The sequence below is a fragment of the Alosa sapidissima genome, chromosome 14 (assembly GCF_018492685.1).
Source record: "Alosa sapidissima isolate fAloSap1 chromosome 14, fAloSap1.pri, whole genome shotgun sequence".
Classification (NCBI taxonomy): Eukaryota; Metazoa; Chordata; class Actinopteri; order Clupeiformes; family Clupeidae; genus Alosa; species Alosa sapidissima.
In genome coordinates, this window is record NC_055970.1 from 13917826 (window position 1) to 13943998 (window position 26173).

At 42.0% G+C, this 26173-nt stretch overlaps 3 long non-coding RNA genes across 5 annotated transcripts; 1 reads left to right on the forward strand and 2 right to left on the reverse strand.

The window, feature by feature from the left end:
* The first annotated feature begins 829 nt into the window (after positions 1–829).
* LOC121681870 lies at positions 830–9692 on the forward strand. 3 transcript variants are annotated; one of them, XR_006022330.1, is made up of 3 exons: positions 830–1229; positions 3408–3548; positions 9389–9692. It is a non-coding gene; the product is annotated as an uncharacterized LOC121681870 (long non-coding RNA). The 3 variants fall into 3 exon arrangements; XR_006022327.1 differs by lacking the exon at positions 830–1229 and adding an exon at positions 1270–1493; XR_006022328.1 differs by lacking the exon at positions 830–1229 and adding an exon at positions 1270–1493 and having other exon boundaries at positions 3408–3539.
* A 6148-nt stretch (positions 9693–15840) lies between these two features.
* On the reverse strand, positions 15841–25957 carry LOC121681796. The gene is made up of 4 exons (XR_006022292.1): positions 25598–25957; positions 25037–25040; positions 21682–21692; positions 15841–15851 (listed from the first exon to the last, which is right to left on the reverse strand). It is a non-coding gene; the product is annotated as an uncharacterized LOC121681796 (long non-coding RNA).
* LOC121681795 lies at positions 22988–24301 on the reverse strand. Its single transcript, XR_006022291.1, has 4 exons — positions 24199–24301; positions 23936–23981; positions 23347–23430; positions 22988–23213 (listed from the first exon to the last, which is right to left on the reverse strand). It is a non-coding gene; the product is annotated as an uncharacterized LOC121681795 (long non-coding RNA).
* Positions 25958–26173: the final 216 nt, after the last annotated feature.

The window sequence follows — 26173 nt, forward strand, 5'->3', positions numbered from 1 at the left end:
CTTAAATCATTAGTAATTTATGGTTGAGTTTAATTTCCCTACCAACAGTAGAAATACAGTAACAACAGTAACATAGTCCACAATAGAAGCTACTAATCAACATGCATATGATTTCATACACAGTGGCACTTACACATTTCCCATACAATTCAGTACATTTACATCAAAATCCACACATTGAAATGTAACTTTACCTATTCAGGTAACACACACACACACACTCACATTGAAATGTAACTTTTTTTAACACTAGGATTTTTTTTAACATACATACATATACCATGCCATTTGGCCTACATCACACTACAATTCACGGTTCAAACATTGAAACTTTCAGACAGTGAATTAACTTTATGTACAATAAGTTGCATGTCATTTTCTTGCATACACATTGGCATGTTCACATCAGTGGTCAGTACTTTATTCAGATGATGACTTGCATTGGATAGAGTCCACTAGGGATGCATAGTCCGGGCAATAGCTACTGATAGCCAGTCTAAGACAGGCCTCCAAATGATCGTCGGTCAGTGTGGAGCGGTATTTTGACTTGATAAATTTCATATGTGAAAAGGTTGATTCGCACAAGTAAGTAGACCCAAACATTGCAGTCAGTGATGCTGCACATTTTCTCATGTTGGGATACTTTTCTTCTGTGAGTAAACTCCAGAATTGTTCATGGGCCCTAGACTTCAAGCTAATATCCACTTGCAGTGTCAAGATCTCATCCTCAACTTCAGCAGAACTGAGCTGAAACATTGTTGCGATCTTAGAAGCGAGGACATCGACCTCAGCATTCTCCCGAAAAGGGAAGCACATAAACGTGCCAACTGGCTCAAGTAGAGCTAAGTCTTGAAATCTCCTGTCAAAGTCTGACCGGACTGTGTCAATCTGTTCTGCATAATATGCACTGTCAATCTCCGTTAAGTCCTTTCCTTGATTGTTCAGCTCAGATGCAAGGTTTCCAAAGTTCCCTAGATCATGGCGTTGGATCTTTGAAGAAAGCAGTTTAAGTTTTGCCTTGAAGGCGTTCACTGAGCTTATCATATTGATCACGGTTTTCTCTTTGCCCTGTAATTCCACGTTCAGCTCATTGAGCAAGTTCGCCAGATCAGTTAAAAACGCCAAATCAAGCAGCCACTGATCATCGTTAAGTTGCGTGTATTCCGCATGTCACACTTTGAGTATGACATCGTGAATAAGAAGTCATCTTCCCATTCCTGATGGAAATGGTAAGTCTTTGCTTTTTTGATTTCCTTCACTCCCTCATTCATTGTGGTATCATTTTAGTTTTTCTATACAGATAATAAACGAGCAATAGCGAAAACGAAAAGCAACGGTAAAAACGAAAGCAATGGCGCTTTTCTGTAGTGTCGACTGAGGCTAGCTCTACTCTAGAATTGTTGGTAGTTTATGGTTGTTATGGTAATGTAGTGTAAAAAACAAAATAGCAACCAGCAGACTGGCCTGTCTACACGTCAATCAGCGGGCACATGGTAATATATGACATGATAGGATGGATTGCTTTTCTGAAAAGGCGCGTTTTTTTTTTTGTTCGACCTATTGGGCACCCCTGGTTTACAATGTTTAATAACAGTGTGTAGTAGAAGAAAACAGAAACTCTTGCATAGTTGTAGGGGTTTCTATCTGGGCCAAGGTAGTGTAGTGGATAAGGAGCTGGACTAGCATGCAGTAGCCTGAAAAGTTGGGGGTTTGATTCCCGGCTTTCACTGTTATGTCAATGGCCTTCAATTTAATTGACATGTGTACGTCGCTTGTCTGCTAAATGAATGAATGTGAATGTAATCTTTACAACTCATTTGAAAATATGTTGCAAGGCATAGAAAGTCCTCACTTTAGATAAGCTCACAAAATATCATTAACTAACCACTTGTAACTCCTGAGTTAATCATGAATTATAGTATTAGGAAGTGGTTTATAAAATATGTATCCTGACCCTAACTAATCATTAGTGCATGTGTATGTAACAACTATTACTTCATCATCAAAATATTATTGCATAATTTATTAAGTATTAACAATAATTCATAAACATATTTTAGATATAGGCTTCTTTACTATGAACAAACCATTTATAACTGTGTGTACAAATACTTTATTTATGAGAATTAACATATGAACAATGCTTTACAAATGATGAACAAAGCATTTTGTAATAGTTTGCAACTGGTTTATAATAAGAAAATGATTTCATTATAAGTATTATTTCATGTATAGCGCCACCTAGTTAAAAATTAAAAAGCAAAAAATTAGGTGTTTTCATCACAATATCTCTGGCTGACAAGGTCAAAACTGCACGAAATTGAAAGTGTAGCATCATTATGACACCCTCCGAATGCATGCCAAGTTTTGTGTACTTTCGTTCATGGGGGGCCTTACAATAAAATAATTTATGTGTACATTTAGTGACGTACACCAACAAGGATTCCCGGGACACTGAAAGACCGGGGTACACCGGGGTACATGCCCACTTGGTGGGCATGTACCCCCACATGGATAGCATGGAACCGTCATTTTTCGTTTTGATCTGTAGCCCCCCCGCTGGACTGGACCCCCCGAAAGGAGAGTAGGGCAGACACAGTTCTCTGTGAATATCTTGAGAATTGTAGGGCCTAGGATGACCATTTTTTTCTGTATGTTTGCCTCCAGGGGTCATGTTAACCCATTTCATGTGCACACATGTGCACAAACAGACACACACACACACACACACACACATACATTCACAGTAACAGCACATACACAGGCACACACACACACACAGACACACACACACACACACACACTCTCACACACACACACACCCACACACATAACATAAACATAACACAAACAATCAAGAATTTCTCAGAATTATGAACAGGCAAGATGGAGGTGGGGTTGTATAAAATGAATTTTACATGTGAAATCTATGAACTAATCATGTTTTGGTACTTGTTGTCTAGCAGATACCAGTGAGAATTGAGTGTGGATAATGCAATTTAGTGAGACAGTTAGAATCATATAGGCCTTTCAGCGTGATTTCTTTTTGTGGAAAAAATGTGCTGGACTGGGCGGCGGTCATATTTTGTACCGCTCTGCGGTACATCTAGTGATGTATAAATCATGTACTTACAAACATATTTTTTGGATAGAATGATTTACTATGAACAAACCATTTGTAACTGTGTGAACAAATGCTTTACTGATGATAAATTATGTATGAACAAGAAATTACTAATGATGAACAAACAATTAACTAATAAGTAACAAAGGCTTAATAAATGATGAATTGTGTGTAGTTATTATAAAGTGTTACCCAATGTACAAACATGTAAGGGATGCCTATGTGATATGATTTCTGCAACATTGGTAGCTACTGAAAACTGTTTCATATTCTGTTCATTTAGGCATACTAACAGTAGCTGGACACGTAGCCGACAGAAAACACATATTTTGTGTTTGTCCGTACTTCTGTCTGAAAGAGTCTTGCGCTTGGGTCCTGACCTGCCCTGTCAAACCTGACAGCGACCACTGATCTGGTAAGTCAGGTAAGTCGTACTGCACAGGTGGGGTTTATAGAGGTGACCAGCACTGGACAGGTAAGTCGTACTGCACAGGTGGGGTTTATAGAGGTGACCAGCACTAGACAGGAAAGTCGTATTGTTGTTGTTGTTATTGTGGTTGTTGTTATTGCTGTTGTGTTTCACATCCCTTTGTTTGTCCTGTGTGTGTGCTCGGGGTGGGCGGAGCAGGAGCTGCAGGATTATGAGAAGACTAATAACACCGTGTGTGTGTGTGTGTGTATGTGTGTGTGTGTGTGTGTGTACGTGCGTGCGTGCATTTGTGTGTGTGTATGTGTGTGCGTATGTGTGACTAATAACACCATTCTGCTCTGCTGCTTACTCCACAGCACATTTGGGGTTCAAAGGCAGACACTTTATTGTTTTGGCAATATTCATAACCAGCAGAGGAGATGAACACACACACACACACACACACAAATAGGGCTGAAATGCGAGTATGTTTTTTAAATCCGTTTTTACTTATGGCGGAGGAGATTATTAGTGAGGCATGTGCATGGCTGCAGTTGATAAGGCGATGACATGTTCCAGAAGAAAGAGGGAAAAAGCTGAAGAGTGCGACAGTCTCCCTCTCTCTCTCACACACACAAACACAAACACAAACACACACGATTTGTGCAGGTTCATGTCTTATACTGTACACACATTTCTCTCTCTTACAAACACACACACGCTTTGTGTAGGTTCATATCTAATACACACATTTCTCTCTCACACACACACACACACGCTTTGTGCAGGTTCATGTCTCATACACACATTTCTCTCTCTCTCACACACACACACGCTTTGTGCAGGTTCATGTCTCATACACATACACACACACACACAAACACACACACACTTTGTGCAGGTTCATGTCTCATACACACATTGCCCACTCAATCACTAAATCCCTCTGTCCTGCTCTCTTTTCCCCTCTCTCCCCCTTTTCCAGTGTTTGCTCGTTACTTTACTTAGTTACCCTTTATGGAAGGTAACTTTTTACGTTACTCGTTACTTTTATGTTACTTTTATGTTACTGGACTTTGGGCAGAACCCAATATCTGTTCTTAAATGTGTAGGCCTACATAAAGTTCTACTATGGAGGACATAACAGGTATTTCTTTTGTGCTCTTTATTATAAAAAATGCCACACACAGAGCATTTGACAAGAAAACGTTTATAGGCTTCAACACCACCACTAAAGCCCTGAGAAACAATATCAAATAACATAGCCTCGATACATCTTGGGCATATAGGTGAACACAAAATATATGAGGGCTTATATTATATAGCCTTATACTCTATCATTAAACAGGCGCTCCTCCGAAATTTGGTGCAAAGCTAGTGCAAATCGTATCAGTAGGCTGGCAGTTGAGTTAACGGCAGTGGACAAAATCAGGGCACAGTGTAGGCTACAACTAACACTCACATTCAACCCCTTAGTTTCAACGAGTTCGAAGTAATGTGAATACCTCCATCCCTCAGAAGTTAGCGTTGGCTGCGTCTTGCTTGCTATGATTGCTCTTCATTGCCACCAGCCTCTGTCACGTACCGTGTGGAGCTATGATTGCACTTCATGCTACCAGCCTCTGTCACACATAGACAGTAAACTGTCACGTAGGCTGCTGTGTGAAGCTTGTGCCTATATTGCGCAAGCGCACAGCTAAGAAAGCAGCGTCGCTGTCAAATCTGTCCCTGGTAAAGGTAAAGTTGCGTCGATATGAAAAAGGAACTACGTTACGTTACCAAATTTTCAGTAGTAGCGCGTTACACTACTTTTTACTCGAAAAAGTAGTTATGTTACTGTAACGTGTTACTTTTACACACAACACTGCCCTTTTCCTCTCCTCCCTCTCTCTTCTCTCTCCTCCTATTCCAAGAGAGCATACCTTTGTTCCCAGGTACTATGTTCCCAGGGTCCTATGTTCCCAGGTACTATGTTCCCAGGGCCCTATATTCCCAGGGCCTATATTCCCAGGGTGCTATGTTCCCAGGGTCCTATATTCCCAGGGTCCTATATTCCCAGGGCCTATATTCCCAGGGTGCTATGTTCCCAGGGTCCTATATTCCCAGGGTCCTATGTTCCCAGGGTTCATGATCCCCAGTTTAATAATCTGCTAACGCCCAGTGGCTGAATCTTAAATGTCCTCCCTCATAGATTTGGATTCCTGCTAACTTTGTGAGGGCTTAGAAATTGAGAATTGAGAGTTGAGAATATGTAGCCTTTGATTTTCATGGAGTGGGGACCCTTGTCCTTCTTTACGCTTCTCTCATCCTCTCAAAGAAACTCTGGATCTCATTCATAGTGGCCACTGGGTCCTTGGTTACCTGTCAGACCTGCTACCATGCTCTTGGGCACTTTCAATGCTGCAGAATTGTTTTTGTATCCTTCCCCAGATCTGTGTCTTCACACAACCCTGTCTCGCAGGTCTACGGACAATTATCTTGACCTTGTGGCTTGGTTTTCACTCTGACATACACCATCAACTGTGAGACCTTATATAAAGAGATGTCTACCTCTCCTAATAATGGGCAATTAGTTAATTTAGACACAGGTGGACTAATCAAGTTGTAGAAGCATCTCAAAGACCATTGAAGTAGGATGCACCAGAGCTCAATTGCAAGTGTTATAACAAAGGGTCTGAATACTTATGTAAATTGAATATTTCAAACTTTTATTTTTTATAAATTTACAATGAGAACTGAATCCATTTTAAGATGAGCCTGAAACATAACAAAATGTGGAAAACTTGAAAGGGTCTAAATACTTTCCGGTTTCACTGTATGTGTGGTATAAGATTGTATATCAGTAGTGTGTGTTTTATGAGATTATATATCAGTAGTGTGTGTGGTATGATATTATATATCAGTAGTGTGTGTGATACAGTGGTATGAGATTATATATCAGTGGTGTGTGTGGTATGAGATTGTATATCAGTAGTGTGTGTGGTATGAGATTATATATAGTAGTGTGCTCATTACTAATCTCATCTCTATGGCAAGCCCAATGAGCATTTATTCCTATGTCTTCATATATCAAGCTACAGTGTCCAATACTATTGAGTCTTTTCTGTAAACTAGTGAGAGCCAAAATGCTTACTAGTTAACTAGTAAAGCCCAAAGTGCCTACTAGTTCACTAGTTAAAACTCTTTCTGGCCTTACTAGTTAACTAGAGGCACAAAATGTTCACAATGTTAACTAGTAAAGACAGACATGCACACTAGTTAACATGCACACTAGTTAACACTTTTTGTACCTTACCAGTTAAGTAGTGAGGCACACAATGGTTTACTAGTTGACTAGTGAATGCCAAATGCTCACTATTAACTAGTGAGGCTACAAAATGTTTATTATGAAACTATTTCAAGCCAAAATGTTACAGATACTACTTAATACAAAATGCTAATGAGTAGGTGGGGAAGTTTCCTATTTGGCTGAATAAATACAGTTCAGATTAATAAATACTCAAACGGTGTGCATGTCACTAGTTCACTAGTCGACTAGTGTCGCACTTGAATGAAAATGAAGTAGGCAGGGCAAAGAATTTGATTTGCTGTTTTTTCGTAAACTGATTCAGATGATTACAGAGAGTACAGAGGTGAGTCAACACCATACAGAAGACCCCAGCTGGTTTTGCTCAAGTGTTCAATAGAGTACTTGATGTGGCCAGACGGGAATATAAATTAAACAGAAAAACATTTAAATACTCTTTTCTGATTGGCTGGAGGGATGGCTATTAATTCTGAATAACGGGACACCTATGAAGTAAAATTAAGCAATTAAGCCAAAGATCCTGGATTCACTTTAACCCTCATCTCTGCTGCACCTCACAAGGACAGTCAGCTCTTCCTCCTCCTCTTCTCTCTGTGAATAAAACAGCATGTAGGGGGAAAAGAGGAAGAGGAGAGAATCTGTGTGTGTGTGTGTGTGCACAGCAGATCATATATCTTAATTTGTGTGTATGGAGTATGAAGCCTCTGCGTGTGTGTGTGTGAGTGGTAATGTGCGGAGAAAAAGAGATCACTGTGTGTGTGTGTGTGTGTGTGAGAGAGAGAGTACTGTATGTGTGTGCAGCATGTAAACCTCCTTCAGCATGTGCTAGAGCTGTGTGTGTGTGTGTGTGTGAGAGAGAGTATGTGTGTGCAGCATGTAAACTCCTTTCAGCATGTGCTAGAGCTGTGTGTGTGCGCTAGCGACAGAAGCTAACACTGATGGCTTTGACTCTCTAGAGGCAAGTCTACCTCTATGGCCTGAGTGTGTGTGTGTGTGTGTGTAAGGGTGATACACACGCACACGTATGCACCACACAACTATTTACCCAGATTCAGCCAGTGCGTGTGTGTATATACACACACGCACACGTATGCACCACACAACTATTTACCCAGATTCAGCCACATATGTACACACACTCATTCTTTTGCATGCACACTTAATCAGCTCTGCTGGAATGTGCCGAAGCTGCTGAGCCAGTCAAGGGGGACTCTGGCCAAGCTGTGCCACACACACACACACGGAGTCTGGGCTTCTGTGCATGATTCCCTATTGAAGAAGCCGGGACAGGCCGTTCATATGGGAGAGTAACACAGTTGTGTGTGTGTACTGTATGTGTGTGTGAGAGAGAGAGAGGTTTCTGGCTGTGTGTGTGTGTGCCCACCCACTCAGCTTATTTTCTCTCCAGCTCAGTGTGTCCCTCCACTCAACCCCATGCCTCTATCCAGACACTTCACACACACACACATCTCTAGCCAGACTCTTCACACACAGACACACATTTTTTTTAGCCAGACACTTCACACACAGACACACATACTATCTCCAGCCAGGCACTTTACATACACACACACACGCACCTACAGCCAGAATCCTAAAACACACACACACATCTCCAGCCAGACACCTCACATACACACACACACACACACACCTACAGCCAGAATCCTCACAGTGGGTGTTTGGTGCTGAAAGCAGCTTTTTGCAGCCACTGAGGATGACTGCTGCAGTGCACCATGGGATACTGGAGGAGTGAGGGAGGCACCCACACACACACTCTCTCACACACACACTCACATACACACACACGCTCACACACACTCACACACACACTCTCTCACACACACACTCACATACACTCTCACACACACACACACACACACACACTCACATACACACACACTCTCACACACACTCACATACACTCTCACACACACACACTCACACACACACACACACACTCACACACACACTCTCTCTCACACACACTCATACACGGCGTGGTGCTGTGGGGAGATGTGTGATGAATGTGTGGTAAACGGGGCATAATGCTGAGGGAAAGGACATTTTTCTGGGCCTTCAGATACTCACAGGCAGCCTGTGACAGAGGAAGAAAGACACACACACAGGAGAGGAAGAATGAAAGACACACACACACACACACACACACACAAGACGGGAAGAAAGAAAGACACACACAGGACAGGAAAAAAAAAGACTGATTGTTCTTCTCCACGATAAGGCACAGTGATGAGGATGCAGTGAAAGCACTTTTCTGAACAACGGGAGATTTTATTTTTACCCCTCTCCTCTCTTCCTTTCTTCTCATCCTCTGCTCTCTTCCTCTCCTCTTTCTTCCTCTCTGTTCCTCTCTTTATCACACTCAGTTCCTCTTCTGCATCCGCAATCTCTTTCTCATCATCTCCATCATCTCTCACTTTCTCTCTCTCTCTCTCTGTTATCATCTCTCTCATTCTCTCTCTGTTATTGTCTCTGTCTCTCTCATTGTCTCTCTCTTTTTCTCTCTTTGTATCCCCCCTCTCTGCAGCAGCTGTGGGTACAGCGGTAGAGTTGCTGTGTTGGAGCCAGATGGCGTCTGCTGTAGCTGCGGGACTCAGCCTCTGAGGCGCGCGCACACACACACACACACACACACACACACACACAGGCTCCCAGAGGCGCAGAAACGGCTCTGCTCATTGTCACGGCTTTCTATAGCTCAAGAGTTTATTGTGACAAGTTTCTTTATGTAAAACATTCATTATTACCACTGCTGTCTTTTCCTTTCTTGGTTAAGTGTTAATTACTGTTACTGCCTTTGGGTGGAAGTTATTAAAGCTTTCTTTTTAACACAGTGTTGTTTTTAATGGAGTTTTTTAAGAGTTGCAAAGCCTTGCCTCATCACTGCACACATCTCCCTTTGTGTTCCTCTTCTACCAACACTCCTCTCAAACAGCAGCTCACAACAGCAGCTCACTCCTCTCAAACAGCAGCTCACTCTTCTCACTCCTCTCAAACAGCAGCTCACTCTTCTCAAACAGCAGCTCACTCCTCTCAAACAGCAGCTCACAACAGCAGCTCACTCTTCTCACTCCTCTCAAACAGCAGCTCACTCCTCTCAAACAGCAGCTCACAACAGCAGCTCACTCTTCTCACTCCTCTCAAACAGCAGCTCACTCTTCTCAAACAGCAGCTCACTCTCCTCACTCTTCTCAAACAGCAGCTCACTCTTCTCAAACAGCAGCTCACTCTCCTCACTCTTCTCAAACAGCAGCTCACTCCTCTCAAACAGCAGCTCACAACAGCAGCTCACTCTTCTCACTCCTCTCAAACAGCAGCTCACTCTTCTCAAACAGCAGCTCACTCTCCTCACTCTTCTCAAACAGCAGCTCACTCCTCTCAAACAGCAGCTCACTCTTCTCAAACAGCAGCTCACTCTCCTCACTCTTCTCAAACAGCAGCTCACTCCTCTCAAACAGCAGCTCACAACAGCAGCTCACTCTTCTCACTCCTCTCAAACAGCAGCTCACTCTTCTCAAACAGCAGCTCACTCTCCTCACTCTTCTCAAACAGCAGCTCACTCCTCTCAAACAGCAGCTCACTCCTCTCAAACAGCAGCTCACTCTTCTCAAACAGCAGCTCACTCTCCTCACTCTTCTCAAACAGCAGCTCACTCTTCTCAAATAGCAGCTCACTCTTCTCAAACAGCAGCTCACTCCTCTCAAACAGCAGCTCACTCCTCTCACACAGCAGCTCACTCTTCTCACTCCTCACAAACAGCAGCTCACTCTTCTCACTCCTCTCAAACAGCAGCTCACTCTTCTCAAACAGCAGCTCACTCCTCTCAAACAGCAGCTCACTCTTCTCAAACAGCAGCTCACTCTTCTCACTCCTCTCAAACAGCAGCTCACTCCTCTCAAACAGCAACCCTCTTCTTCCGCTTCATGGACCCCATCTGCCCGCACAGGTATCCACATGAGGGGGCGAGAATATGAGAAGGAGAACACAAGCCGGACGCCCTCCTCTTCTGGCTTCAACACTCTGCATACTAACTAAAGTAATCGCTTTGTTTTTTCATTACCCATTCGTTCATTACCCATTTACTCATCATCCGCTCACTCACAACATCTACTTCTCACAACCTGCCCCCTATATGTGTGGAGGAGGCATGACAAGGCTGGAACCTTAGGTCTCAGCCAGGGGCGTCGCTAGCTATTTAAAACATTCGGGGCTAGAGCCCAGAAGTTAGAGTTCTTTTTTGTTCGGGGGTTTCTCCCCCGAGAGATTTTGAAAATCGTGCTGATGAACATGCAATTTTAACCTACTTTGAGAATGAAAAGGAAGGCCAATCGTAATGACTCACGTCACGGCATTCTGAATATTTTGATGTTTAAAGACCGTGTAAGGAGAACCAGGCGCGCCTGCAGGTGTACGTCCGTACACACTGTGCGTACCATCAGGCTACTCAACAGCGAGAGAAAATTTCCCTTGTGTGTGTGTGTATTCACACCAAATCGGCCTACCATACCTTCCCAACTATGTACAGTATCCCATTAGCTGCATGCCATCAGGGTATTTACCATTTTCTATTACGTAAAGTTAGTGAACACATTATGTTTTGAGCAGGAGAGAGAATACGCATGCAGCCACGCAATAGGCTACTTGTTGTTTTCTTTTACTCGGCTATCTATATGGTTATCAGCACACAATGTTGAGCTAATTCACTCAATACTCATCATGGATATCACAAGTTTTAAACAACGAAAACAGAAAGGATGGAGGCAGCAACGCTAGGAGTTGTACAAGAACAAGGTAGGCAATTGGTGTGCTTGTCAGAACGTTAGACTGCACTAAAGCCAGACGTCACGTTACGCTAGAACAAAACTAAAGGTAACTTTAGCCTGTATAGGGCTGTATCAAGTTGTCCAAATGAATAGGTCATTGTAGACGTTGTCGTTGTATTATTGCATGTGGATGTTGTTATGCTATGTAGGCTACTTTTTTGCTGACTGACCAATGCACGGACCTAAAACGGACAAATATTGTTCACGAGTGAATTATTTCTTTTGCGGGGGGTGGGTGTGCGTACCATAGCATTAATTCCTGCAGGCGCCCCTGAGGAGAACGTCTCTTCTGCCAAAGTGCACCACATACAACACCCCAAATATCACATTAAAATAGCCTGTAGAATAAACATCGTCATGCACCTCTGTCGTGCACTTGACAGGTGTGAGCGTTCGTCTCGGGATAAACATTTCGGACGTCATCCCCTTCAATTAATGGGCTATGGGTGCCTTGAAAGCAATGCATTTGGGTTGTATATCACGAACTTTTGCCCAAAGAAAAAGTTCCATTCTGTCAAAATCAAGCCCAACATGCATTGCTTGGAAGCCCCCTCAAACGAGGTCAGGTTTATTTACTGCGCATGTGATTCAATAGTAAATCACGATATATTGAAACTGAGCTGATCGAAATGTCCTCCTGGGTTGCGGGAGATGATGACACACTGAAGAGTTTCCACTTCTTGTCCCTGCTCTGCCCTTTTTTTTTCTCTAAATAAACTTCTAATATCCATTTGTCCTTATACACTTATTTCGCTAAGGCTAGTTAGTAGAAGCACGAAACAGCAATGCGTAATAGCGTAGAGGAGAATTGAAATTGCAACATTTTGCAACACATGATTCTAAACCTGCGCAAATCACGTCAGATTGTCTTGCGCTGCTGTTAATGCACACAATGGACACAAAACACAAAAGTCTCTTCTACGGGGCTATTTATTTCATTCACGATTAGAGTTTTTGTTGTTGTTGACGGCCCATAGATCCGGGGCTATCCCCAGAGGATCCGGGGCTATAGCCCCGAATGCCCAGGTCTAACGACGCCACTGGTCTCAGCGGTGAAGGGGTGTTGTTCACTGAAGAAGCTGAGGAGAGAGAGACAGATAAAAGAGAGTGAGAATGAGGGAGGGAGAGAGGGAAGAAGACAAAAGTGGATTTCCTTCTGTGGAGATAAGGCAGCAGCTCTTTGATGTTTTGTGTGTCAGTCCCCTTGTTTCCTCCCTGGTAATAATGTTGGAATGTCAGACAGCCAATCAGGGATTAGAGGAGTCATCAGCTTCATATGATGGCACACCACAGTACACACACACACAGGCCTTTGGTGCACTTTGGTCTGCTGCGTGTGAGTGTGGGTGTAAGAGACAGAGAGAGTGTATGTGTGTGTCCATGCTAGTGTCACATCTGCTGTTATGCCACAACCTCTCAGAAACAAACACTCCTCTCTAACTTAGGTGCTTTCATAACACCTGTCCTCTCTAACGTAGGGCGCTTTCATACCCAACGACTGTCTTCTCTAACTTAGGGCGCTTTCATACTATTTTGTTCTGAGTCACGGGCTGAATCAGTGCAGTTTTTCTCCATTGTCTCTGGGATTGTATGTGTTCACATGGCAGCATTTACAGTAGAGTACAGTCGGAACAAATTATATAGCAAACTCATGTGAGGTTACACTTTTGTCTCCAAACAAACCCATGCATGATTAAATTATACTCCAGTTGGTCACATTTCACAGCTAAAACACTATCCCCTAGACACTTAACCCCACATTTAACTTATTATAAGAGCTCCATATGTGTGTGTGTGTGGGTGTCCAAGAAGTCTCTAGGTTACTCTCCCACTCTCTGCCATTCTCGTGTGTAACACCAGTAAAATTAACATAACATTAGACATTCGCTTGAAATTCAAAAGATAGGCTAGCTAGATCTCTACTCTGTTAAAAGTTGAATAAACGTGTTTTCTAAAGTTAGGCCTACAAAAATCTAAGCACACGTAGTTGTCCCTCTACAACAGCCCGATTGCTTCCTCACTGTAAATGAACCTGTCAGGACATCTCGGTCTGTTTGTTTTGTTCCGAGATTGCTGTTTTCACATATACCCAATTGAACCGATCTTTGAGGGAAACCGTCCACGTTCTGATTCAACAAGCCAGGTATGAAAGTGCCCTTAAACTCACAGGGCTGTATTTTGGGCACCAGCGCATGGCGTAAAGTTTGTTTTTCACCCACGCAAAGTTTAATTCGGTATTTTGCACGTTTGTTTTTTAAGCATTGCGCCCAGGGGTGTGGTAATTAACAACCTAGGGAGGGGCCTGGCGCGTTGTCTAAAAATCGCTATCCTACACCACCTAAACCTGGTCAGAAGTCAATGGAGAGGTGTTCATATGCTATTTTAAGAGCGCATGTCAACAGTCATATTGGCAGGTGCACGCACCATCCTTCTATCATTCATGAACGCACACCAGCGCACGTATATGCAAAGCATTACAAATTGCACGATTACAATGGGTAACATAATTAGAATATTATGAAATACTGTACATGTCATGATGAGTAGTTATTCACCATCATTTGCAAATTGGTAATGGCGGTTAAAAGTGATTAGGGAAGAGGCGAGAGACACGTATGGAGCACAGCTGAAGATGCACTGTCACGAGATATAAGCAACTCCTCTGCAGGATAAATGTTGTTTTATTCAGTCATTTGAGCAATAGGGTAAGTGTTGCTTTTTTCCAGCCTATGTTTTCGGTGGTAACCCATTGTCAGTCAATTGTGAAAGTAACTGCATATAACTGTCTTGTCGTTGACTGACTCCTTGGTGAAGTTAGTTTCACTTTGCCAATGAGTTCAAATAATAGATGCGTGAAGGCTATGCTAGGTTTTAGTAAAGCATGGTTTAAGAATGACTATGAATTCTTAAATTCATAGTTGGGTTCGGTCTGGCATTGCTCCATTGTGGCGCAAGTATGCTCGCCCAAAATCTTTTTGCTGTTTTGTGGAGTAATCCTAAACGGAGAACTTGTTCGTATATGCATTCATCGTTACTATTTCTCTCAAAAATGAGGTTTGTGTGTACTCTGTATATCCTTACATTCTTTTTACAACACCGGCAAAAATCATTTACATTCACCTTCTTCTTCTTCCAGCGTGCGTGCAGTTCTGTTGACAACAACTATGCGTCGCTTAACATACAGTACGTCACACACTCCGTTGCTCTGATTGGTTGTAGGTCTATCCAATTAAGCGCAAAGGCATTTTTTCCCCTGGTTCGTTTGAAACACGCCCCATAATCACAGCCCAATGGAGCAGTATCAGACTCAAATTCTGAGTAGAATTGAGTATAGCTACGTCAGGCTACTCATATTCCTCAATTAATCAAAATTACAGCAGAGTCTTTAGGCATTCCTTATCACAAGATTCACCTACTCAAAGAGAGGTTGAAGTTAAAGTCATGATATGAAACGTTAAAATGGGCATTTTTAATGGTATCAAATGTTGAAATGGCCATTTTTAATGATATCAAACGCTGAAATGGCCATTTTTAATGGCTGATGTGAAATTAATGGCCTGACACATCCTCCCACGACAGGGCCTGACCTGCTTGCGCTGCTACCGTTTAATCCCGTCCAGTCGCAGAGCCATTACTCACACTCCTGAGTGCTAATTGTCCTTGGATGGAGTTTGTGCAGGACAAAGACAACTCACTAATCAGAAAGTTCCTCGCGACGAGCCTGCGGCCCACTCAAGTTTGCTTGATAACATTTCATTAACCTGGTATTTGCATACTGCCAGTCTGGCCTGTGATTGGTGGCTGGGGTAAGGCAGGGCAGTGAGGTTAAGAGCAGGTCCCTCCCCTTTGAGATAAGTATCGAGTGATGCCGTTTAAAACTCACTGGCGCTGCACATTGCTAAGAAAAAGAGCATCAATCTTTGTCTCCACTCCCCAACAAGTTCACTTACCACAGAGCCAGAGAGTGAGCGGGGGAGAGAAGGAGGGAGGGAAAGAATGAAAGAAGGAGGGTGAGGGGTGAAAGGGAGGGAGAGAGAGAGGATAGAGAGAGGGTGAGGGAGGGAGGGAGTCCCAGTCAACAGGAAAACACCAACAACTTTAAAATAGACATCAAAATGTATCACATAAGTAAGTACACCTATAGGCAAGACCCTCTATAGGCAAAACCTTCACTTCATGATGGAGAAGCAGACTCACAGGCAGAGAGAAGAGGCTGTACAAACACACACACACACACACTGCAGACTAACACACACACATTGCAGACTAACACACACACACTCACACATACTGCAGACTAACACACACACACACACACACACTGCAGACTGGGGTCTGTGGAGTTTTTTTAAATTCTTTTTTATAGTATATTTTAAAGTATATTTCTGGGGCTTTTTGTTTTTATTCAGACAGGACAGTGAAGCGTGACAGGAAGTGAGTGAAAGAGAGAGAGAGAAATGGGGTGGGGTCGGGTGATGACCGCAGGAGAGAGAGATGGGGTGGGGTCACCAATTGCGACACAGGTGCGATAAACACAGGTATGATGCTTTCACAGGTGATGTTTTCTAGAAACAGGTGTTACATCACAGGTATGATATTCTCTAGAAACAGGTATTACAACGTAGTTGTTTGAGCGTGAGTTGTATCGTACCATGGTGGTTCAGCAACGCCGTTGCTAACTTTTGTAGAAAAACACCCCAGGTTGTTTTAACTCTGGACTCCTTTGCTTTAAGTAGTTTGCTTTGTTTTTGTGTTTCAATTCCAACAGTTAGACATTTTACTTGCCGAGTATTGAGAATTTGGTGCCCTGAGGCTGACAAGTGTTATTTCATTAGTCTTGTGAGTTTTGTGTGCGTGTGTGTGTATGTGTTATTCCATTTAGTCTTGTGAGTTTTGTTTGTGTGTGTGTGTGTTATTCTATTTAGTCTAGTGAGTTTTGTGTGTGTGTGTCATTCTATTTAGTCTTGTGAGTTTTGTGAGTGTGTTATTCCATTTTGTCTTGTGAGTTTTGTTTGTGTGTGTGTGTGTGTGTGTGGTTGTGTGTGTGTGTTATTCCATTTAGTCTTGTGAGTTGTGTGTGTGTCCTGCTGGAGCCTCGGGACTAATGGGATGAAGGGACTCTCTTCAATATTCAATTCTCAGCTCTTAAGGGCTTTGAAGTGATGAAAGGTCACTTTTTTATTATTCTTAATAAAAGAGGGTATTGGTTAAATTCTGCCCTGCATGCACTGTTTGGTGTTCGATGTTCCTTCAGAATTCTAAATGCAGGGTTTTCATTAGGTCTTTGTCCCGTGATATGCTCTCTCTCTCTCTTCAGACTTTGGCACGCAGAGTTTTGATTGAGTCTTTGTCCTGTGATATGCTCTCTCTTCTCAATTTCTTTCAATTCAATTAAATTACAACCTATTAGTAAGACATTTGTATTCACTGCCAAAGCAAAACGGTTAGACATGAATACAGAATACAGAAAAGGCAACATGCATACTGTATGTGTACAGGTATCTGACATGAGCAATACATATGCATTTGTGTGTGTGTGTGTGGGGGGGGGGCATACTGCATAGTTTGTTTTTGCATGGTGTTTGCAGTAGTGTGTGTGTGTGTGTGTGTGTGTGTGAGAGAGAGAGTATGTTTGTGTGTGTGTGTGTGTTAGAGAGAGAGAGTGTTTGTGTGTGTTTGTTTGTGTGTGTGTGAGAGAGAGTGTGTGTGAGGTCAGTGAGGGTGTCTAGGTGTTCTTCTTGGCTCTGTGTCTCTCAGTGATGTCTACAGCAACTCCAGCACACACACCCCATGAGGTAGTAGCTCTGATCAGCACATACACACACACCCCGGGAGGTAGCAGGTCTGGTCAGCACACACACACACACAGACACACCCCGGGAGGTAGCAGCTCTAGGTCCGTATGGCCAATTCCCTGTAGGTCCCAGGTCTTTGTTGCGCAGATACTCCTAGTATAAATATTGTGCGTTGCCTGTTTGCGCTGTGGCGCGTGGGTTGTCTTGTCTCTCTGTCTCCCTCTCTAGGTCATCCCGAGTGTAGGCCGATTGCGGGGCAGGGCAGGGCCTACTGTATATAAGACGGCTGCGTCCTAGGAGGTCTCTCTTTTTGTTCCTCGCTCTCTGAGAGCTGAACTGCTGGCAGCGTGGCACTGCGTCATTGCCTTGCCATTTTCCCTTTGTTTGAACTGTACTTTCGTTAAGTTAGCACTCACATACACAGGCTATTTGTAAAGCACTTACCCTTTATTTCTATTTATTTGAGCGGGTGGTGCTTGGGTGGCGGGTTATTGCACATTATTAGAAGCAGACCCAAGGAGTGTAGAAGACTCGAGAAGACTCACAAAACCGTATTGTCTTTTGTTTACAGTCGGGAGTCAGCAGACCATGGTTTTCTTTTGAGTCAAGCAGTCACAGGGTTGTTTTCTGTTTTGTTACACTTTAGCGTCAACGCACCACCTTGTTCTTTTGTTCTCCGTTTCGCTTTATTCCTCTTTGTTAAACAACGCACTGTTCACAATCATTATTTCTGACTATTTGTTACAATTAAATACCCATAAACCATCACTTCTCTGGCCTTTGTTATGTTATATATAGTGTGTATATATATATATATATATATATAGTATATATATTTTGATCCCATGAGGGAAATTTGGTCTCTGCATTTATCCCAATCCGTGAATTAGTGAAACACACTCAGCACACAGTGAACACACAGTGAGGTGAAGCACACACTAATCCCGGCGCAGTGAGCTGCCTGCAACAGCGGCGCTCGTGGAGCAGTGAGGGGTTAGTTGCCTTGCTCAAGGGCATTTCAGCCGTTCCTACTGGTCGGGTTTTGAACCGGCAACCCTCCAGTAACGAGTCCGAAGCGCTAACCAGTAGGCCACGGCTGCCCCGTGGCAGCCATCTCATCAGTAGTATGGTCTCGTAACAGTCTTGTGAGCAGTGGAAACACAACAACTGGAAGGGTTGTATAGCAAGCTCGTCCTGCACCTGCCCCCTTTACCCGGGTAGTGGGCCTGTCACACACACACACACACACACGCACCTGCCCCCTTTACCTGGGTAGTGGGCCTGTCACACACACACACGCACCTGCCCCCTTTACCTGGGTAGTGGGCCAAATACCTGTAATGGAACCAGGACTCCCTCCCTCCATCCTCTCTTTCTTTCTCCATCCTTCCCTTTCACTGTATGTGTGTGTGCCTCTCACCAGCATACCTGTCAACACTCCCGTTTTTACCGGGTTTCTCCCGTATTTCAAGGTCATCTCCCAGCACCCTCCCGTTTTGTTATTTCTCCCGGAAAACTCACGTAATTTGCATGGCCATCAAACTTCATTTTAAAATCATTGATCCGTTTATTTTTTCTGTTAGTCTGACATCTCCCAGGTTGCCAGATTGTGTATGAACTACACCCTACACATACACGATCACTTACTTTCAATTTCAACCGTTTTGTCATAGGCTAAAACCTGGCAACCCAAATCCCAAATAAGCGAGTGTCAGATGTTGACAGGTATGCTCACCAGCTAATTGGGCACCTGTCACACACACACACACACACACACACACACACACACACACAGAGAGAGAGAGAGAACTTTACTGCCAAACAGGCCACACACAATCAGAAGGAGGGAATAGAAGGGAAACTAAAATAAAATGCGTTAGGCAACAGTGCCCTCTAGTGGTGTGGTGCAGGTCTTGTCTGCGGCCAGTTCTCCTGTGCGGTGGACGTCTCGTCTGCGGCTAGTTCTCCGGTGTGGTAGACGTCTGTGGGTTTTCTGATGCTTTGGAAGAGCATGCAAGAGCTGCAGATCTCCACCGATGCGTGAGCAGGACGATGTGATGCGGCAGCAGGAGGATGTGAGACTGAGGTGTTTAGAGCCACCAACGATGGTCATTACCCACACAACAGAAGAGGAGAGAGAACAAAGAGAGGAGAGAGAGAGAGATAGAGGGAGAGCAGATAGCTAACAAACGTTCAGAAAAAGTCCTGTTGGCAAATTTGAGGAAAAGACGGTAAAGGGGCTATTTCACACAATTTGAGGGTGCTGAATTCAAATATTTTGTTTACCAAGCTCAATTTTGAATTTTAAGCTTGCTAATGCAAATGCAAATTAAAATAAGCTAAAATTCAGTGTGACGTTTAGAAACAAAATTGATTCCTTGATAAGAAAATTGATAGTATAGTAGGTGACTGCTCATTTTTCTGTAGAAAGTCCTTTGTCACTAACTATTATGAACAGTTGTCGGTCTTTACAGGGGATTTACACTGTATTTTTTTTTACTGTAAAGGCGACTGTGCTTGCCTAGTTAAAAGATCTCACTTGTGCTCTTTCCTATCATTCAAATTCCAGCCATGCAGAAAAATGGAAGAGTGTGCATGTTTGAGGAGTGCTGAAGAGTGCTATGGAGATTATTTGCAAAAAAAAAATAGACAAGATATCCTTTATAGTGCAACAAAAAGAAACATTCTCCAGTGCATCATTATGGCATATGATGCTGAAAGGTAAGTGGACCTAAGACAATTCCTCAGCTATGAACTGATTAATGTCCCTGTACTGTAGCTATTGCAGATAGCGATTGTTATTTGTGAAGTGGAAATAAGTATCCTTACTCAAGTGCTGTCTAGCAATGTGGAATGTCCAGTGATCACTGCAAAAACTGCTCATTCAACATAGATGCTCAAGATCTAGTTATGTCTTTAGGACACCCATCTGACTGCAGCACATTTTAGTAGTATGCAGGAAAATTTGTAAGAAACTTTTGTATTGTTATTTGGTATTTGTTATGTGGTAGCCAATGATGTTAACTATCAAAGAAATAGACCTAATGTAGGAATGTACACAGCTATTGCAACAGATAATGGTGTAGGCCTATCTGATTAAGACCTGAGTGGTTGAAACGTACTTATTAAATTACACTGGGAGCAAAGAAGACTATCTTCACTTTTTTACCTTTACAGCTGTCAAAGAAATCCCATAAACACGGGAAGGCCTAGGGTAGCCTACATCAGATGGCCTAAAGATTAGGCTCTTCTGCGTAGCAAGTGATTTGCATGTAGTAATTTGAACACTGACCTTGATCTAGCCTACTTTGGCTATATAAAGGTAATTTATTGCCAAAACACCACACAATATAATATAAATTAGCTATAACAAACAATAAAGGACTTAATCAGACACAAACTACTATTTTACTGACTACAAAAATAATAATTATGAAGGAAGTTAGAAGTTTAAAACCCAGAATTGACCAAAAAAGTGCACCAAATTCAACACAAATGACTCAATACACAAAGGCCTGCGTCCTTTCTTTTCCAGATATTTTAGGATTTGGATATCGTTTCAGTATCGAGTATCAAGATATTTATGTCAGGTATTGTATCGTATTGTATTTTGGTATTGTGACAACACTATGCCAGAGCCACTCTGTTTTCTAGATATTGAGGATCGAAGGCTCTACCACCAACAAGTGATGCTGCTCAATGGCATATTAGAAGAGCACATTATCAAGCTCTAGTATGGAGGCAAGCACATACCAAATCCAGTGTTACTAGAAGTAAAATGTTTTTTACTTGTCGGTTGTTGCTGACGGTACATGCAGTTCTGCATTAGGCTTATTCCCGCTATCTAAGTTCATATGTACTGTAGGATATATTCTGAGTTGAAGGTTATCTGTGCAACTTGTTATTGTGATGAAATGCATTAAACACCACATGAGTGACTCACTATGTTAGCAATAAAAATATGGTTGTGTTTTGATTAGAATTTCCGAGTTTATTACATGTTAACTGTATTCATGTTCCCATTAAATACGTTAATAAACTATAGTATGGCTTCTTTAATGCTCAAACATGTATTTAGAACACTTTTATTTGTTTTTAGTGATTACTTTTGAAATCAACCCTATTTAGTGAAAAATAAGCAAAACTATGTTAATTTTTTTAACGCTATTTTATGTTAAAATGCTGATTATGAGGCTTAGAACTCAGAATTGAGCTTGGTAAACAAAATATTCAGAATCAGAACCCTCAAATTTGCCGTCAGAAGTTCTCTTCTGTGAAGCTGCTCTCCCTCTAAGAAGGAGGATGGAGAAAGAGGAGTGATAAGTGTTTTCTATTCCATTACTGAGCAGCAGATTGAAAATCAGAGTGTAACCGCTGCAGGCCCTGTTTGAGGTGAGGAGTGTGTGTGTGTGTGTGTGTGTCCATCTTTCAGACAGGGGTCTGTGCCGGTCCATCGGTGTAGGTTATCAACACCACCTCCCATTGGAGAAGATGGCCCCCCTTAAATGCCTGGGGTTACACACACATACAGAGTAATGGGAATGTTTGATCACTCCTTATAGCCTAAAGATGACATACACACACACACACACACACACCCACGCACACACAGAGTAATGGGGATGTTTGATCACTCCTTATAGCCTAAAGATGACATACACACACACACACTCTCTCACACATACACACACCCACAGAGTAATGGGAATGTTTGATCACTCCTTATAGCCTAAAGATGACATACACACACACACACCCACGCACACACAGAGTAATGTGGATGTTTGATCACTCCTTATAGCCTAAAGATGACATACACACACACACACACACTCTCTCACACATACACACACCCACGCACACACAGAGTAATGGGGATGTTTGATCACTCCTTATAGCCTATAGATGACTTTCTCAGACATCATTGTAATGCACCTGATACACAGCTCAAGAAACCCCTTTGATACGGTGGCCCTGATGGCTCAGCAAAATACAAACGCTATGCAACACTTGCAAGTAAGTGTCCACAACACTTGCAAGTAAGTGTTCACAACACGACCATGACGGCTTAGCGAAATACAAACGCTAAAACACTTGCAAGTAAGTTTTCACAACGGATATGAACCCACAACCGAAGTGATCAATTGTAGCTTGAAGGAGTTACACGAAAGAAGGCATCTTGAGGCATTAACCAAACAAATGTTAATGTTGCCAATTTTATCCACATGATGCCGCTATGCGACTACAGCTCAACCAAAACAATGCCCTCAGGTCAGGCTAGTAATGAGCAAATTTGCGAACCTTAAATCATAGAACTGCCGTTGGAAATGTACATTAAAAAATGGTGATGACAGGCTTGAGATGGGCAAAGATATTGACCAACACGAGAGACCATTGTCTCAGCTCAGGAGCTCACATCTGCAATAAAACGCAGATCTCACAAAACCTATAACGTTATAGGGACAAACTGAACTCTTACTGAAACTTCTGAAGTTCATAACAGTTTATTGTACACAAACAACAGACTGCACTTCAAGAACTGTAAAAAATACAACGACTTTCAACTGCAGACAGGGTGGTGTGTGTGTCAAGATGCCTACTATGGTCTACTACCACTAGTATGGTTTCTCTATCACTCTGGTATGGCTATGTTGTCAAGAGAGGATGTCAATCAGATGAGGGAGCTATGGTCTACTTCTCCACTATGGTCATCCAAGATGGTGGATCCCAGCATCTTCAGTTGTCATGGAAAAAAAAGAAAACAAAAAGGTAAGGGTTTTAGCTTCAAGCTACCTGCACTGCACACAAGTCACACATACAAAAAACAACAATCAACAAAAATCAACCATGAAATATTATATTATTACCGGGGAATCTTTCGTTTTGTTAGGGCCCTCTTATAGAACAAGGCTTTGGCTGTCTCATGCAATCTTGTCAGTTTAAACTGTTGCCTTTTGTGGGTTTTTCGAGTTGGAGAAAGAGAGATAGAGAGGTTTTATGTTAGTGAGTATAGATAGCATCCTAGCATTATATTAGCATTTCTTACATCAGTTTTACCAAGTTTAAAGATTTAGATTAATTATTATTAGATGAATAATACTTAAAATTATATAGTTGTGTCATACATATTTATCCGATAGCATCTATTTGTTTTAGCTTTTAGTGTTAACTTCTAAGTTTAGTGTTTCTCTGCTGGTTGTGTTCGGTACACCTTTGAGGTAAGTGACATTTGAAGTGTAAGTAGGCTATAAGCTTTATTTTTAGCGACATTTGAAGTGTAAGTAGGCTATAAGCATTATTTTTAGCAATTTTACAGTGTTCGAGCTAACCAAATCAAACGGCGATCAGGTGACCAATTGGCTACCGGAGTTGGCCACAGGACATGTCGGTCCATGCTACAATTATTGAACATAATACTGCATAAGCTCAATAAGCAGTAAATAGCTATGCACATACAAGTGTAGCTTCCGTTCCTTTTCAGGTCTTCTTGGGCTCCTTCAACCTGCGAAAAGTTCATGGGCATTTGGTTAGTTGCTACCTAAATAGCTAAGTTGGTGCTAGTGCTACTCGCTAGGCAACAAGCTGCTAGCGGGTAACATTTTGAACGTCTACCATTGAAAATAATGAGCTTGATAGACTCGCGAGTACACAAGACGCATTTCTGCACCATTTGTTGCCTTGTCGACAATATACGCCACAAACTTGTAGTCAAAACTTACCCCCTACAATTTCCAACAAATCAACTGTACAACCACATGTTGTCTAGGTTGATACTTCCCCAATAGGGAGGGAAAGTGAAAACCAGCGCCCCAAGTGGTTGCGTTCCTATCGAAGAGCAGCTCCAATGTTAAATCCCATAGACCTATTTTAAAAAATATATTGTGAAGCCAAATCAGCGATGTTATCCACCAAAAATATTTTTCAGTGTCTATACAGTAATAATATTCTAAACTGTGAAAATGTCAGACCCTATTTTGCCTTATTTAAGAAAATCGAAATTGCTCCTTTTGTTTCATAAACGAACTACAAAAGAAGACGTGACTTTACCCTTCAACGTTACTCACGGTAGCATGGTTTGTTTATTAGCCTGGTTAGCATTGACACTTAACACTTACAGCTAGCTCTTCATGTGAGTAGAAGCACAACACCAGTTGTCCTGACATAAAGGTTATCACCACGCGGTTTACATCACATTCCGTTATTACAAAAATATGTTAAGCCAGTTAAGCAAATTGCGTATTGATCAGTTAGAGATTAAGCGCCCAAACATGTGACGTCACATGCAGCTGTAGTTCCTTATCACCGTGTTACGACAAAAACTCAAAACAATTCAACTGATCCTAAAAATAAGGTATGACCACTTGAAGCAATAGAGGTGACCCCAGTGCCTAACATATGGAAGGCATTAAATTAAGATCCCAATGTGCACCGAGATATATTTTTTCTAAAAAAAAAACCCATCCACTCCGCTAAACTCTAGGAACGCAACCGCTAGATGGCGATGAGATTACTTTCCCTCCCTATAATGAACAGTGGATGACGTTGAGGTGACGTTACAATCCTTTCTGATTGGCTGAATTGCGTTTCATGGCATTGTAAAACCCAGCACAACACCTTTCAACATAGTATTGAGAAAGAGCAATTAAGTAGCCTAGTAATAATAATTAAAGATCTTTGCTTTCAAGTTATCCTCATAACATTCTATGGTAACATTCAATATCATAAAAAAAAATTGAATGGTTCAGAGCTTTCATCAGTTTTACCTGACTATATTGTTTTGAGGCAAACCAAAATAATAAATTAGATGTTTTAATTTCTCTTAACCAGATATACAATGTATGGTCCATTCTGTGGAGTGAACCTACAGTCCAGTCCATTACATTGTGGCTCCTGTGGAAAAGATGAGCAGTTTCTACAGTGTTCAAGGTGAAAGTGCACTCTCATTTCGATTGTTTATCCATTTTCTTGGAACTTCGTGTAATTCTAATTTCTAACATTTTAATGTCTACTGTGCTATCACTGAAATATTCCTATTTCCATATTCTTAAGTGGATGAACTCATCTGCAAATACTTCAATGAGGGTCATACCTACAACATAATTCTAGACATTGCGGAACATAAAGCAGCAATCAGAAATGGTAACTTTGATTATGCAATCGCAAGGCATTATAGAGATAAGAGTCATGGACCAGCCACTACCCTTAAGTTTATAAGTATTGAGAGGATCAAACCTCAACCACGAGGAGGTCATTTAATTAAACAACTTTTACAGAGAGAGGCCTTTTGGATACATGAACTCAACACAGTAGAACCATACGGTCTAAATGAGGTACTGGATTTAAGTGTATTCTTGGGATAAGATGTGTATGTAGAGTATATTTTTGTAAATAGATTATATTTTTGTATAGAGTGTATTTTTCTATGTAAATGAATTGTTGGTTGATATGGGTAATGACCGAAAAAATCTATTGTATTTTTGAACATGCAATATGTTTTTTCTTGATACAAATATGCTTAAATGACATAGATTGTGTATATGTAGGCCTATATGAACGACGTCTAGCTCTACCACCGGTACGCTCAAGCCAATCCAAACTTTTCTCATTTGTTGTTCCTCGTTGGTGGAACACACTGCCAGTTCCTACAAGGGCAGGGACATCCTTTTCCACTTTCAAAAAATTCCTGAAGACCCA